General features: G+C 51.6%; 1 protein-coding gene across 14 annotated transcripts in view; it reads left to right on the plus strand.

Annotated features, from left to right (window-relative positions):
* MEGF11 (multiple EGF like domains 11) overlaps positions 1–13,120 on the plus strand; it is a 337,396-nt gene that overhangs the window by 56,395 nt on the left and 267,881 nt on the right. Inside the window, exon 1 of one of the 14 annotated variants that reach the window (XM_044764681.2) lies at positions 7,485–7,613. The exons of the other annotated variants lie outside the window; for them this stretch is intronic. The gene's annotated coding sequence lies outside the window, so the exon portion shown is untranslated. Of the gene's footprint in view, positions 1–7,484; positions 7,614–13,120 lie in introns of those variants that run through there. 14 annotated transcript variants of the gene reach the window in all.

Genomic DNA, 13,120 nt, shown 5'->3' on the forward strand with positions numbered 1-13,120 from the left:
GTGGTAGGGGGCTCATCTGAATGGGGTTGCTGTCTCAGTCTGAAGCCACGTGGACATCGGGCACTCTCACTGTCCCCCACCCCTCATCACCCCGAGGCCTCATCCCATCTTGCCTTTCTCTGTGCTTGAAGGAGTACAGCAGATGACCATCCTCCCGGTGGTGCCCTCCCGGTGGCACCCTCTCCGTGGCATCCTCCCCATGGTGCCCTTTCTCCGGAACCATCTCTGTGGTGTCGTCTCCGTGTTGCCCCCTCTGTGATTGCCTGACTTCAGTGCCCTCGGACCCTCAGGGTCCAGGTCCCACAAGCAGCATATCAAAGGCTTTTCTTCCCCGAGAGACATTCCCTCCCTAAGAGGAATTCTGGTGTGGCTGTTAAGATAATGGATTTTTCCACTCAACTCTGTGATGCAAAGCCTCAATTGAAACCCCTGTGTACGAGCTGAGAGGCAGGAAGGGACCTTAAAAGTCAGCTGCATCCTTTGTGCTTTGGCCTTGACAGTGTGCCTGTAGTAAATGAAATGACCATTCGGAAGAGCGGGCCTTCCTCCAGCCTGGGCTCAGACACGACTGTGGACAGCCAACTCGGGTTTATGCTCTGGGGGGTGCAGTTAAAACAGTGAAACTGCTTTGATCCTCCTTCAGAGGCAGCCCTCCGTCTTACCCCTGGCCTCATCTGGGGGGAGAAAACTACTTTTCCTCTCTCCCTGGAAGTGTAGCCAGGCTGTGTCATCCCCCCAGCAGGTCCTCCCCAGGCTGCAGCGTGTTAAAATCCCGATGTTAGGTTGGAATACAATGGCAGCAGGAGGGACAATAAATAAGCCAATTTATTTTATCTCACCTGCTTGGAGTTGGGGTCTTTCTTGAATCGAAACAAGCAAATTTATGCAAATGACATGCAAATTAGACCCTTCCCAGATTAATAGAAAGGAAATTGAAGCTCTGGTGCCCAGGGCCTGGCACTGTGTAGGGTGTATTGTGAATCGCAGTGTGCCGTATGGGGTGGGTGAATGGACTCACTCCCGGGATGATGTGCACGTCCTGAGGTTCAGAGTGGCGCTGGGGCTGCCAGGTCATCTGGAGTGTCCCTCTGGGAGTCTCATGTGGGCAAGGATCTCTGACAGGTCTGGCATTTTGAAGGGTGCTATCTCCTGGTCACCCGCAACCCCTCTGTCCTCACTTCTTGCCCACTCTCCTTACCAGGGACCTTGCTTGGTCCCGTTCATACGCATCGGGGGAGGGCCTCTGGAGGGCCCCCAGCCTCTTCTTGCTTCCTCCCTCAGTCACAAAGGGCTCATTTCTGCTCTTACCAATCCCCATATAGGGACATTCTACATCTTCCCTTGGATCTGCCTTCCAGAGTCCTTTAGAAAAGCTCCACTTAGCGTTTACCCTGAGTCTTTCCAGCTGCAGAATAATCCACGTCTTCATGTTATATCCGAAACGGAGACAGATTAGCATGAAGGCCCTTGACCGCGACTGCACACTGGAGTCACCAGAGAGCCTGTAACACACTGAGGTTCTGATTTGATTGCTCTGAGGGCCCACGTGGGCTTCGGGAATTTTAAAATCTTCCCGAGGCTTACAGTGTGCAGGCTGGTTGAGAACTATGGGCCTACCAGGTCTGTATAGGATACCTTTAGAACGGAGGCAGACGGAAGGCCCCTTGCCTTCCGCAGGTGCCCCTTGGAGCTATGAAGGCCCTGTCACTGAGCACCTGCTAAGTCTCAGGTGCCTTGGACACACGGACTCCTGCGCCCCTCTCAACAGTCCTGTGAGGTCAGGAAATAGGCTCAGAGAGGTAAGGCGTCTTTCCCAAGATCACCCACTGGGGAAGCAGCAGAGGCAGGATCAGACCCGTGTCTGTCTGAGTCCAGAGGCCCCTGCTGCTGCTGTCCCCCCTCACTGTCCTCCTGAGGCTGGTCCACAGAGCAGGGAGGGCAAAGGGCCCCAGGGCAGGGCTTGTTAGCTTTGCGACCTTGAGCCTAACCCTCCCAGCCTTGGCATCTCCATGTGTATACGGGAGTAGCAATGCAGGGCCCTTGGGTGGCTGTGAGGATTAAATAAAAATGAGAAGGTTCTTTGTAAACCATGAAATGCGATACCCACATTAATTATGTTTCTGATACTTGCCCCCTTGCTGTCATCTGTGCCACTGCCTACCTGTCTCCCAGCACCTCCCCCCAACCCCCCAACCCACAGAGGTGCACTGAAACTTTGATTCTCCTGCCTCCCGTCCTCGGTGCAGAGAACCTGCTTAATCCTCTCCGCTCAACAGAACACAAGCAACTGTCTCCCCGGGAGAGTGGAGTGGTAATTAGGTTAAATAATTTAAAGTAACTTTTAATTTTTAAATAATTCTAATTTGCATTTGTGCAATTTACTTTTCTTCCTCCTCATTCCTCCTCCCCGGCCGCCTTCCTTGTCTTATTTGTTTTTTGTTTATTTATTTATTTAAAAGTTTGGGTGTTTTTTTTCCTTGGATAACCAATTGGCTCGTAATGGCAGCCAGCCAGTTTGACTCAGAATAGTCACAGATTGTAAGGCGCAGGCAGGAGGCAAAATCTGCTGACTCGGAAACTTCAGGAAGGCAACTTTGCCCAGCCCGGCAACCCACCTTGGGAAAGGAGGGTAAAGAAAAAACACACGTGCGGTTCCCTTTCGATTTTCTGCAAGCGAGTCCACATGGGAGGGAGTCCGCCCGGCTCTGCGGAGGCTGGGAGAAGCCCAGCGCCCGTCTGTGCTGAGGGCCAGAGGGGTAGGTCCCCGGGGTGATGAGCCAGCGATGGACTCTCCGGCCCTCACTCCCAGCCTTGGGCTCCAACTGCCGAGTGGGCTTCCCGCATCCTCCTCGCCAACAGGAGCCTTCACTGCGCACGCGTGTTTGGACACGTTCGGCGTGATCCTGGCTGTGGGATCCCTGACCTGCGAGCAAAGCGACTTAGGTCTTTTGGGGTGGAGATAGAGAGCTGGTAACTGGGCAAGGTCTTTCTCTTTCTTCCTTTCTTTTTTTTTTTTTAAATAGATTTTTTTCGTGCTTGTAGAATTTTATTTTTTAAAGCTTTTTAATTGGAAATTATTTCAGATTCATAGGAAAGTTACAAAAATTAAGGTTAACATTTTACCACATTTTCTTTCTCTCTGGATCTCAACAGGAATCAATTTTGCTCCCATTTGGCAATGTCTGGAGACAATTTTGTTGTCACATTTAAGTGGGGGATGGGTGCTACTGGCATCTAATGGGTAGAGGCCAGGGATGCTGCTAAACATCCTACGATGCACAGAACGGTGGTCTCCCCGACCCCCGCAACAGAATTATCCAGCCAAAAATGTCCGAGGTGCTGAGGCTGAGAACACTGCCCTGTGTGTGTGTATCTGAACTGTTTGATCATTGGGTGCAGATGTGACACTCCTTTACCCCTAACTGTTTCAGTGTGCATTTCTGAAGAGCAAGGGCAGTCTCTTACACAACCACAGCTCAGTTATCCAAATGTTATGGAATCGACATTGACACCAGGAGGCTTAGGTTTGCTGCTGGCTGGGGGTCCTCAGGGGGCATGTGGGACTCCGTGTAAAGAGCACTGGAAAAGGACGCCGAAGTGGACAGAAGCATGGGCTCTGGTCTGTTGAGATCGGGCCCCATGACCCTGGACAGTCTTTTGTGATCTTCTTCTCTGTAAAATGGGGCTGAGCACTGCTCCGCTGCTCTGCTCCCAGGGCTGCGGGTGAAACAGATAACAGACGGGAGAGGAAGCGCGTTGCACGTGAGTACACAAGCCTGCTGTAATGTCACCAGCTCCACCTGGAGCCTTCCTGCCGGCATCAGAGATTGGGATGTGAGGAGCTGCCTCCCTCCTGCTCCCTGACTGTGAAACTCCAGCTGGGGTCAGTCTTGGGGTTGTAGACAGACTTCTACCTTCAGGGGCGGACCTGGGTTCAGCCATTGAACCATGCAGAGCAGGTGGATGTGCCCCAGTGGACAGTGAACCGGGCTTCTGTGCATGTGCAGGGAGGGGAGGGGGACCTGGGAGGGCCTGCTCTATCTGCCCTGTCATAGGAGGGAGGGGGGGAAAGAAAGCTGCAGCCCCCAGGTGGCTGAAGAGAGACTTGCTTGGCCAGATATGTTCCTAGATTCTGCTTTCTTGAGAACAGGCCTCCTTTTTCACTGAAAAGTCCCATGTAACCTCCATGTTGGAGCTGTCCCAAAACACTATGTTCTAGGATTTGGAATTGGAAAGAAGAAACAAACATTTATTAACTGCCTGCTATGTACCATCACTTTCATATATTTCATCTGTTTTATTCTCCCTTGTACCTTGTCAGATAGATAGTCATTAATGCTTTTGTTAGGAGAGGAAACCGAGGTTCAGAGAAGTTAAGTAACTTGCCCAAGGTCACACAGCTGGTAGGTGGCTGAGCTAGGATTATAACGTAGATGGGATTTACTTCAAAGCCATTGTTGCCTCTGGTTTAAGCTCTGGCTCAGCCATCACCAGCTCTATGACCTTCAGCAAGTTTTTTAAACTCTCTGAGCCCCAGTTTCCTCTTCTGGGAAGGATGATAATCATGTCTGTCCTAGCTGTCAAGTGGGACAGAGAGAAAGTGTTTTATAAACTGTCCATCAGTTAGCATTTTGTCATTAGCACGAGTGGCATTCACCTGTGGGTTTTGTTCCCTGTCCACTGGGTGAATGGGTGGAAGCTCAGCAAGGTGGCTGTGCAGGGTCAGGACCACTCAGTGACGGACAGCCTGGTCCCTTAGTGATATAGACAGTGCACCCACAACTAGATCCATGACAGGTGGTCCATGCTTTTCTCCAGGACGATCTCCCACTATGTGTAGTTACCTTGCCTGCTCCCTGTCCCCTGCCTCCTTTCTGGAAGCTTCCTTCAGTGACCTGTCAGCCTTCAGGGCATGAGGCCACTCCTTCAGCATGGAGACCAATTCTGATGGCTTGTGGCAGAGAAGGGATGCCCACAGCATCGCCACCCTCGGGGTCTTCAGGCACCAGCCAGGGAGAGAGAGGGCTGCTCGGCAGTCCGGGGGCAGAGTGGACAGAAGCCACTGTGGCTGCCCAGGTGTCAGCTGCTCCTCTTCAGAACTCTGGGCTCCAGAGCCATGCCCCAGACCTCAGGGGCTGCTCCCCATAAGTCCCTCCCTTTGCCTCTCAGAGAGTCTGTGCTGTGAATTCCTTCTCTTCCCCTGTGACATCTCAAGTGATGGAGAAGCCTGAGAATTATGGGGATGTGCTGGGGAGGCCCCTCAGCCTGGGTCTGGGGCTCACGCACAGCTCATTCATTTCCATGTCCCCTCTGGTTAGGCAGAGCCGAACCTATGAGGGAAGGTCCAGAGGGCTGCCCTCCACGTCCCCCAGGTCGCTGCTGGGGTGGTCCTGACCCTGTACAGGACTGGGGCAGAGAAATGACCAGGGTGCTAAGGGGGAGGGGGCAGTGCTGTGGCAGAGAAGAGCAGGAGTGACGGTGGTTCAGGGGCTGCTTGGGGTTGGTCTACTGGGACTCTGCCTGCCTGGCTGTCTGCTCAACCCTTTGAGCCCAGCCTTGCCCTGTCTCTTTAATTCCTAGGGCTCCTCGGGTGGCCCTGCTGCCTGGCTCTGCTTCCGATGAGGTGGTCTACCTGGTGCCGGGCTTCAGACCCATGGCCCCTGACCTTTGCTCCCATTCCTCTCCTGGTGCCTCTTCTCCTGACCCCTCCCCTACCACCACCCGTCTTTAGGGTGACCTCCTCTGGTCTCCTGAGGCTTTGCCCTGGGCAGGGAGCCAGTCTGGAGGCCTGACTGCCTCCCCTCCTCAGCCAGGGAGCCTGCCTCGCTTGCAGGGACTTTGTTTGGGTCCAGATTGTCCTCTGAAACTTATCTTCCTCCTCTCAGGGGCACTGGCAGAGATTGGGATGCAAGCCCAGAAAGGAAACGATTATATCCAAACACAGCAGTGTTGAAATCTTGGAAAGAAAAAAGCCCACAAAAGCAGATGTGCTGTCGACCTCATGCAAAGTGTTCTTTGAAAGGAGGGTCAAGTGTCAGGTCAGATGCGGGAACTTTCAGACTACCTGCATTCCTCGGGGACACGTGGTACCTTGGGGCCGCAGGGGCTGGCAGGGGGCAGTTCAGGGAGGGGGGTCAATGAGCTGCTGTCCCCAAATCCTAGGAATGTCTTTGCCTAGGGATGACCAAAGGCCCTTTTGGAGGGTTCACTAAATGTTCTCTCCACCACCCCCTCCTGTGTGTCATGCAGGCACCGCGTTAGGTGCTAAGCAGAGAGGTGAGCGAAATAGACGCAGCAGCCCCTGCCCAGGCTTACAGTGCGGGGAAGAGACGAGCATGAATCAAGCACCCATCCTGGTGAGTGCAGGGGGACAGACCGAGGACATGCTTGGAAGGAAAGGAATGTGGTTCTAGGAAAGTGTGGAGCAAAGGAGCCTGGACGGGGTGGGGGGCAGTCCAGGGTGACTCTTGAGGAAGGGACACCTGAGCTGGGACTGGAGGATGTGTAGGAGTTCCAGGGAAGAGGGGTGGGGGTGTGGGATAAGCATTGTAGACAGGGATTGTGGGGGGGGTGCTTTGGGAGAACTGAAAGACAGGCGGCATGGCAGGGGTGGAGAGTGAGAGGAGGGGGTGCTGGGGAGTCAAGGGAGTAGGTAGGAGGCCCCCAGGGCAGGGGCTGCCTTTTGGTGTTTATACCCTTCCATCCTGGAGGATTTTAAGGTGATGGTGGGAGGTAGAACGGATGAGGCGAGGAGGACAAGGGTGGGATGGGGTCTGGATTCCTAAGCAGGCTTGGGCTGGGATGGTGGCCCCTGGCCTAGGGCGGGAGCTATGGAGGAGACAGAAGGATGCGTTCCGGCCATGGAGCGCATTAGCTAGCTCAGCTTGAAATGCAAACAGGGCATCTTCAGTGTGGCATGGGGGGAGGAGGGACACAGATCCTTTTTTGTTTGCATTCAGTTTTGTTGAGGAATAACCAATGCACAGGAAACTGTACGTATTTATTTAAAGTGTACAATTTGGTGAGTTTTGACATATGTATACACCTGGAAAACCCACACCATGGTCAAGAGGGTGAATATATCCATTATCCCCAAAAGTTTCCTTTGTAATCCATCCATCCTCCCAGCGCCACATCCAGGCAATCACTGGTCTGCCATTTGTCATTATAGATTAGTGTGCATGTTCTAGAAGTTTATATATGTGGAAGCATACATTATGATAATGTACTTTTTTTTGGTCTTTCACGCAGCACGATTATTTGAAATTTATCTATGTTGGACATGTAGACTCTTTCTTGGACTTGGCTGTTCAGTTTTCCTCTTGGGTAAATCTCTTAAGTCCTTGCAGCTCAAAGTGAGGTCCATGAAGCAGCGGCATCTGCGTCCCCCGGGAGCTTGTTAGCAATGCAGAACCTGGGACCCCACGCAGCCCTGCTGACCCAGGACCTGCATTTTCACAGGGTCCCCAGGACATCTGTGTGCACACTGATGTGCGAGGAGCCCTGTCTTCAGCTCTGTAGACTGTTTGCTGCTTTTCTTCCCGTGTTGGTGGAATGCAGACGCAGGGAGTTGAGTTAGTTACGCTCAGCGAATAGCTCATCGTCAGCATCAGGTTTGTATGGCCTTTCTGTGCGTATTTTTTCCTTCCCCCATCCTCACTCTCATTACCCGCCCCCGTCCGGAGTCACCCACTCTAATGTGTTTGGAATATGTTCTAAAATATGTGTGGATCGTTGTAAAATATGTAGTGTCATTCTGTGTGAGAGTGCTTTAAATTTACATACTTTTTTTGTGCTACAAACCTCCTTCCACTCCCAACTTTTCCCACTCAACCCCCTCTTTTGGGATCCAACATATTGCTCTAGGTACTTCAATCCATGTTTTCTTACTGCTGCTGAGTTCCCTGTAGTGTTTCCACCACCCTATGCATCCTCCCGGTGGTGGGTGCAGGAACCCCCGGGGATGCCTCCAGCTCCCCTCTACCACAAGTGGCTTCCTCCTTGTAGGCTGACCCTGTGTCTCCATCTTCATGAAAGAAGTGCCTTTGACTAAACGACCCACGTTACCTGCGGTTCTGACTCCGGACGCTTATTTTGTCAGTGGAAAGACCTCAGCGAGTTGCAGGCCCCCAAACTGTCAGGCAGAAGATCTGAATGGTTATGTTTTCCTTTGAGTTAAGTTTCCGGCTGACACCGTCGATGGTCTGCAATCCTTTGATAGTCAGAGTCCCTGAGACCTTCTCTTTTCCCCTGAGCTCGTGAGGCGCCTTAACTTCTGAATTTTTTTCCCTGTGAATAACACACCAGCTGCTCCAGGGAGCTGAGTGTTGCACTAGTTTGCAGCTCTGTTTAAAATCCCGATTCTGCAAACTCCTTAGAAGGGAGTGACAGTTCCTACTCCTGTGTAATCATTTATAGATCAGGTAATGATTTCCCTCTTGGCTTAATGACAGTGCTATTCTCGGGAGGGCGGGTCAGCTTGTCAAATACTGCTGATGTTCCCTCTGATGTGGGCCCGGTGGAGCAAGCACCATAGCTCTGTCTGCCATTCCTTCTCAGCCCTGGCACCTACAAGGGGCAGGAGAAGTCACTTCTTTCAAAGGAGTCTCAGGACCGGGGAGAGCCTGGGGAGCAAGCTCGTGGCGGGGCATGAGGAATGCAGACTCTATTTGCCTTTAGTTCTGAGTCACTGAAAGGCATGCCTGCCTCCCACCCTAGTCGGCATACTGGTTGTTCTTAGAGGGGCTGCCTTGCAGAAGAGGAGGCTGGGAATACCAAGGGGGGGGTGGCCTCTGTGGATGAGGGGGCCACCAGTGACTTTTCAATGGAATTCATCAACTAAGTGAGATTCTGCCACGTGCCAGGCCCCGTGCTGGTTTTGTGGGGCTTAGGGCAGGAGGCCTGGCTGGTTGCCCAAGAGAACGTTCCCCTAGGAGAACTTCAGTGGTGCTCCACCTCATTGTGGGGCAAATGGGCCAGCACTGCAGGAGCACAAAGGAAGCAAGCTTGGGTCTTCTGGACCGTCGTGAAAGTGAGCTCTGCTCTCAACCACCTGGGCTGATGGCGGCGAGCAGAGACAGCACCCCTCTCCCAGCATCATCCTTCAATGAAAATTTAATTAAGAAAAATCAGTCTATGCTAGTGGTTCCCAAGGGTCGACTGTGGACTGGGGCTAGACTGTGACCAAGTTTTCGCAGATGAGATTAGGAGAATGAGAACAATGTAGTGAGTTTTTCATGAAGCCAAATTTATTCACTATTAAGGGCTATTCTTTAAGATTTTCACCCTGTATCCCTGGTGTTCATGAAATTGGGATGATAGTAGAAATTATAGTAGAAGATAATACAAGATGACTGCCAAGTCCTTATGGGGCTAGATAAAAGGTTGGCAAATCTCTGCCAGGCCCCTAATGTATGATGTGTGTGTGCACATGTGCATGGGTGTGTGCGCGTGGGCATGCAACTCTGCATAAATTTCACTTGTCTGTGAACATGCAAAGCCGGAGGAGCACATGGCAACTCTGGAACCATAGACTTTGATAGGTAGCTTCTCCCCAGAACAAATATCTAACACATTGTATCCAACTGTGCCTAAGTAATATGTGTTACTTTGTTTCTAATAATACCAAAGTTTGTTAAGATCAAATCTTGCCTTTGGAAAAGGAGCAAACTCCATAAATCAGGTTAATTTAGCGAACATTTATATTTTAACGAATATATTCTGTTAAAAATTGCATAAAATGTAAATGAGCGGCAGCCTGGAGGAGCTGCTGAGTGGTCAGCTGAGGCTAATTGAGATTCACGTGGCTCTTCTGCTGTGGGTGTGGGGACACTATCGCCAGGTGCTGCCGAGCCGGTGCTGGGCCCTGGGAGCCTCCACCGGCCGGTTCCTCTAGTGTGTTTAAATGGAGAGTCAGAGTGAGATGGTAATTAAATTGTGGTGGTAGAGCTAGACAGCTTAACTAGAGCCCCCTCATGCTACACGCTCCAGAATTTAATTTTCCAAATAAACTCAGTGTGGCTTTGATACCCAGGGAAGATCAATAGAATGGAAATTGCTTGCAGTTTCCCCTAAAGTGTTACAATGGATTACTGCTCTCACATTTCCCCTTCGCGCTCCTTATTCCTGCCAGAGAGAGCCTGGTATTCATTCTGGGCACATACAGTTTGAGGAAACAGAAAGAAATAAATGACTAAAAAAGAAAACTACAAACCATGCTCAGGAGGAGGATGAGGCCGTGTCCTGCCTGCGAGGTGACTGAGGGCCCCTGGGTCACCGTGAAGGAAAGAGTTGGTGTAAAAGAGAAAAGCATCCCCGTCCCGTTCTGTGGGGCTTGGGAGGGGGTTGTGGGGGCTCAGGTGCTCTGAGAAGGGATATAGAAGGTCTGCCTCCCATCAGGTCATCTTCCCAAGGAGGCCACCCAAGAAGGTGTGCCAAACCTCAGGTCCCAACTGAGGGTGCTGCTGCCTAGGACCTCACCACCTGCTGATCCACTCTGGGATCTTGGGGAAGGTTCTAGCTCTTTCATATCCTCTCAGAATAGTCGGGGCAGGGAAGGGGCCTGGTGACACTGGCTTGCTAGTTCCTTTGGGGTTCAAATTGTGCAGGATGCCTGCAGCCCACAGACTATCTGGACTTGTAACCTGGCATGGAGCTAACATCGCAGGGTCAAGTCTCAGGTCCCTTTCTGCTCATTTAGGGAGGTACCAGTGAGCTTGTACAGTTGGCAGGAAGAAGGGGCAAGGTTCCAGGGTCCTAGGCCCCTGCAGTGAGGGCTTGGAAACCCTTCCCTGGTTTGGTGATGGTGGACAGGCTGGGAGCAGGAGAGCAGGAGGCTGCGTGCATTCTGGTAGACCTTTGTTAGGCATGTTCTGTGTGTGACAGTGTCAGGCACTGTGCACTGTTGGGGGGGGGGGGGCGGGCATGGGCCAGAGTCTTTGCCCTCAAGGAGTCTATAGATTAGACAGGTACCCACATGGGTTTAATGCTTGGCAGGGTAACATGAGTTCAGGAATCTGAATCCGGAATGAGCACAATCTCCTTATTTTGCATTTGGGGAAACCAAGGCAGAGAGATTGTTTTTCCCTGTTGCGTGCATTGTTTTGCGTGCATTGTTCTGTGTGCTAGCATGCTGTTTCTCTCAGCTGGAGCAGGTGCAGGGATATGGTCGCAGAGCAGGTCAGGGATGGGGGAGCCTGGCCCTGAGGCTCCCTGAGCTTGCTGTGTGCTCCTCTGCTCCCCTCTTCCCCTGAGTGGCACAGGTTCCAGAAGCTCCACCCCCCTACAGCAGGTCCTGGCAGTGCCTCCCGGGGCTGACAGATTAACCATGTTTTGAGACAGCCAGAGAGTGAAAGTTCTAGAAAATTAATTAGTGGCAGTAGACACTGGCTACCCAAAGGCTGCAGGAATTTATGGGGTTTTGTTTCTTTTTTGTCATGGAATAAGTTATCAGCATGTGTGTTGATTGATTTCTTGCTAAATTCCTCTCTGTCTTAAAAAAAAACAACGCTCTCGCAGTTTGGAGTCCCTTGAAGCATTTTAATGAACTCCCTTCCTGAGTCACTTGTTCTTCATGGTGTTGAGTCCCCCCACCTCCCGTCTGTCTTTCCTGGTTCTAACTCCCAGACCTGCCAGGAGTTGGTCCTTCAGAAGGGCCAGGACTCGGGTGAGGCAAGCAATGCACCTACGGCTGAAAAAGTTAAGGAGGCGCTGGCTCTCAGGGTTGGCACGGGCAGGGCTGGCACCTGAGAGCCAGAGCCGCCTTAAATTTTTATCCCTTCCGTGCTCACTTGCCTCATGAGGTGCTCCCCTTGCTCTCCTGACTCCTGTCCACCCCTTCACATCCGAGGGAGAAGCAAAGGCGACCTCTGTTTGTTTAGACCCAGAGGCCGCATGGAGAACCGGAGAGTGGGCAGTGATCTGAATAGACCGGGGTGGTGTCAGCAGGAGAGCCTCATGACCTCCACTGACGGGGATGGGACATGCCAGCTGCTCTCTCTCCTCTAGCCTCTTGGGTTCCTGAGGCACATCCTGTCCTCTGAGCCCCCCGCAAGGCTGCTGAGTTGGGGACCAGGGCGCCCCACGTTGCTTTTTGGAGCTCACGATATTTACAGGGCATCTTCGGAGGTGAAATAGAAAAAACAAAAACACAGCTGTTACTAATTTAAAATGTGACATTCCCCTCATCTCACCCCCCTGGAACCGGAGGAGAGGAATTATTGAATATGTGACATAGAAGGAGAAAGATTACTGTGCATATTAAGCAAGGAGAAGAGTGATTGCTGAATACATGATGTAAAAGGAGATAGTCACCACAAAATTAAATACAAAAAAATTCAGTGGAAAATAATTATTGTCTATACATTACAGGCTTGACATATGGTAAGTTTTCTACTTTTAAAAGCCTTTTGTAATTTCTGGGTAACCCATTTAGCTGTCTGGTTCCCACTACCCCACCCCCACCCCTGCCAGGCTTCTGTGCTGTCAGAGAAGGTATTTTCTTGGCTTTTAACGCCTTGTGGGGATTTTTCCAACCATATATATGAATAATTTCTGGGAAGGTGAGGCCCCCAAAATTCTCTCTGGGGTTTTCTGAGCTTCCTTTAATCATGTCAGGGGAAATCTACCCGATCCTGGGGCCACACAGGTGTTCTCTGGCTCTTTCTCCTCTGCCCCTCCCAAGGGTTAGCATCCTTGAACAGGGGGGATTACCAAGGGACAGGTCAAATGGGGAAGGAGGAGGTGTCTGGCTAGGGGACGGTCAGTGATCCTTGTCATTGCTTGAAGCTTAATGTCTGTGAGTAAATTCTCTCGGGTGCTGGATGATGTTAGCTTGACCATGTCCTTCTTAGGTTCTGGTGACTGAAGTGTCCAGGGCCATCTCTCAGGCAGACAGGAACCCCCACCGCATGGTCACTTGTAGCCAAGCTTCACTCTAAAACCACCTAGCATCTTCCCCAGAGCAGAGGACTGGAGAAAGTGGGCTGACGCTGCAGCAGGAAGGAGTCAGGCAAGCTAGAGGAAGCTCTTTGCAAAAGAAAAGGTTGACTTCTAGACCAGCACTGTCCAAAAGAACTTTCTGCACTGATGGAAATGTTCTGTATCTGCTCTGCCCAATGTG

This window comes from Equus asinus, chromosome 2 (assembly GCF_041296235.1).
Source record: "Equus asinus isolate D_3611 breed Donkey chromosome 2, EquAss-T2T_v2, whole genome shotgun sequence".
Classification (NCBI taxonomy): Eukaryota; Metazoa; Chordata; class Mammalia; order Perissodactyla; family Equidae; genus Equus; species Equus asinus.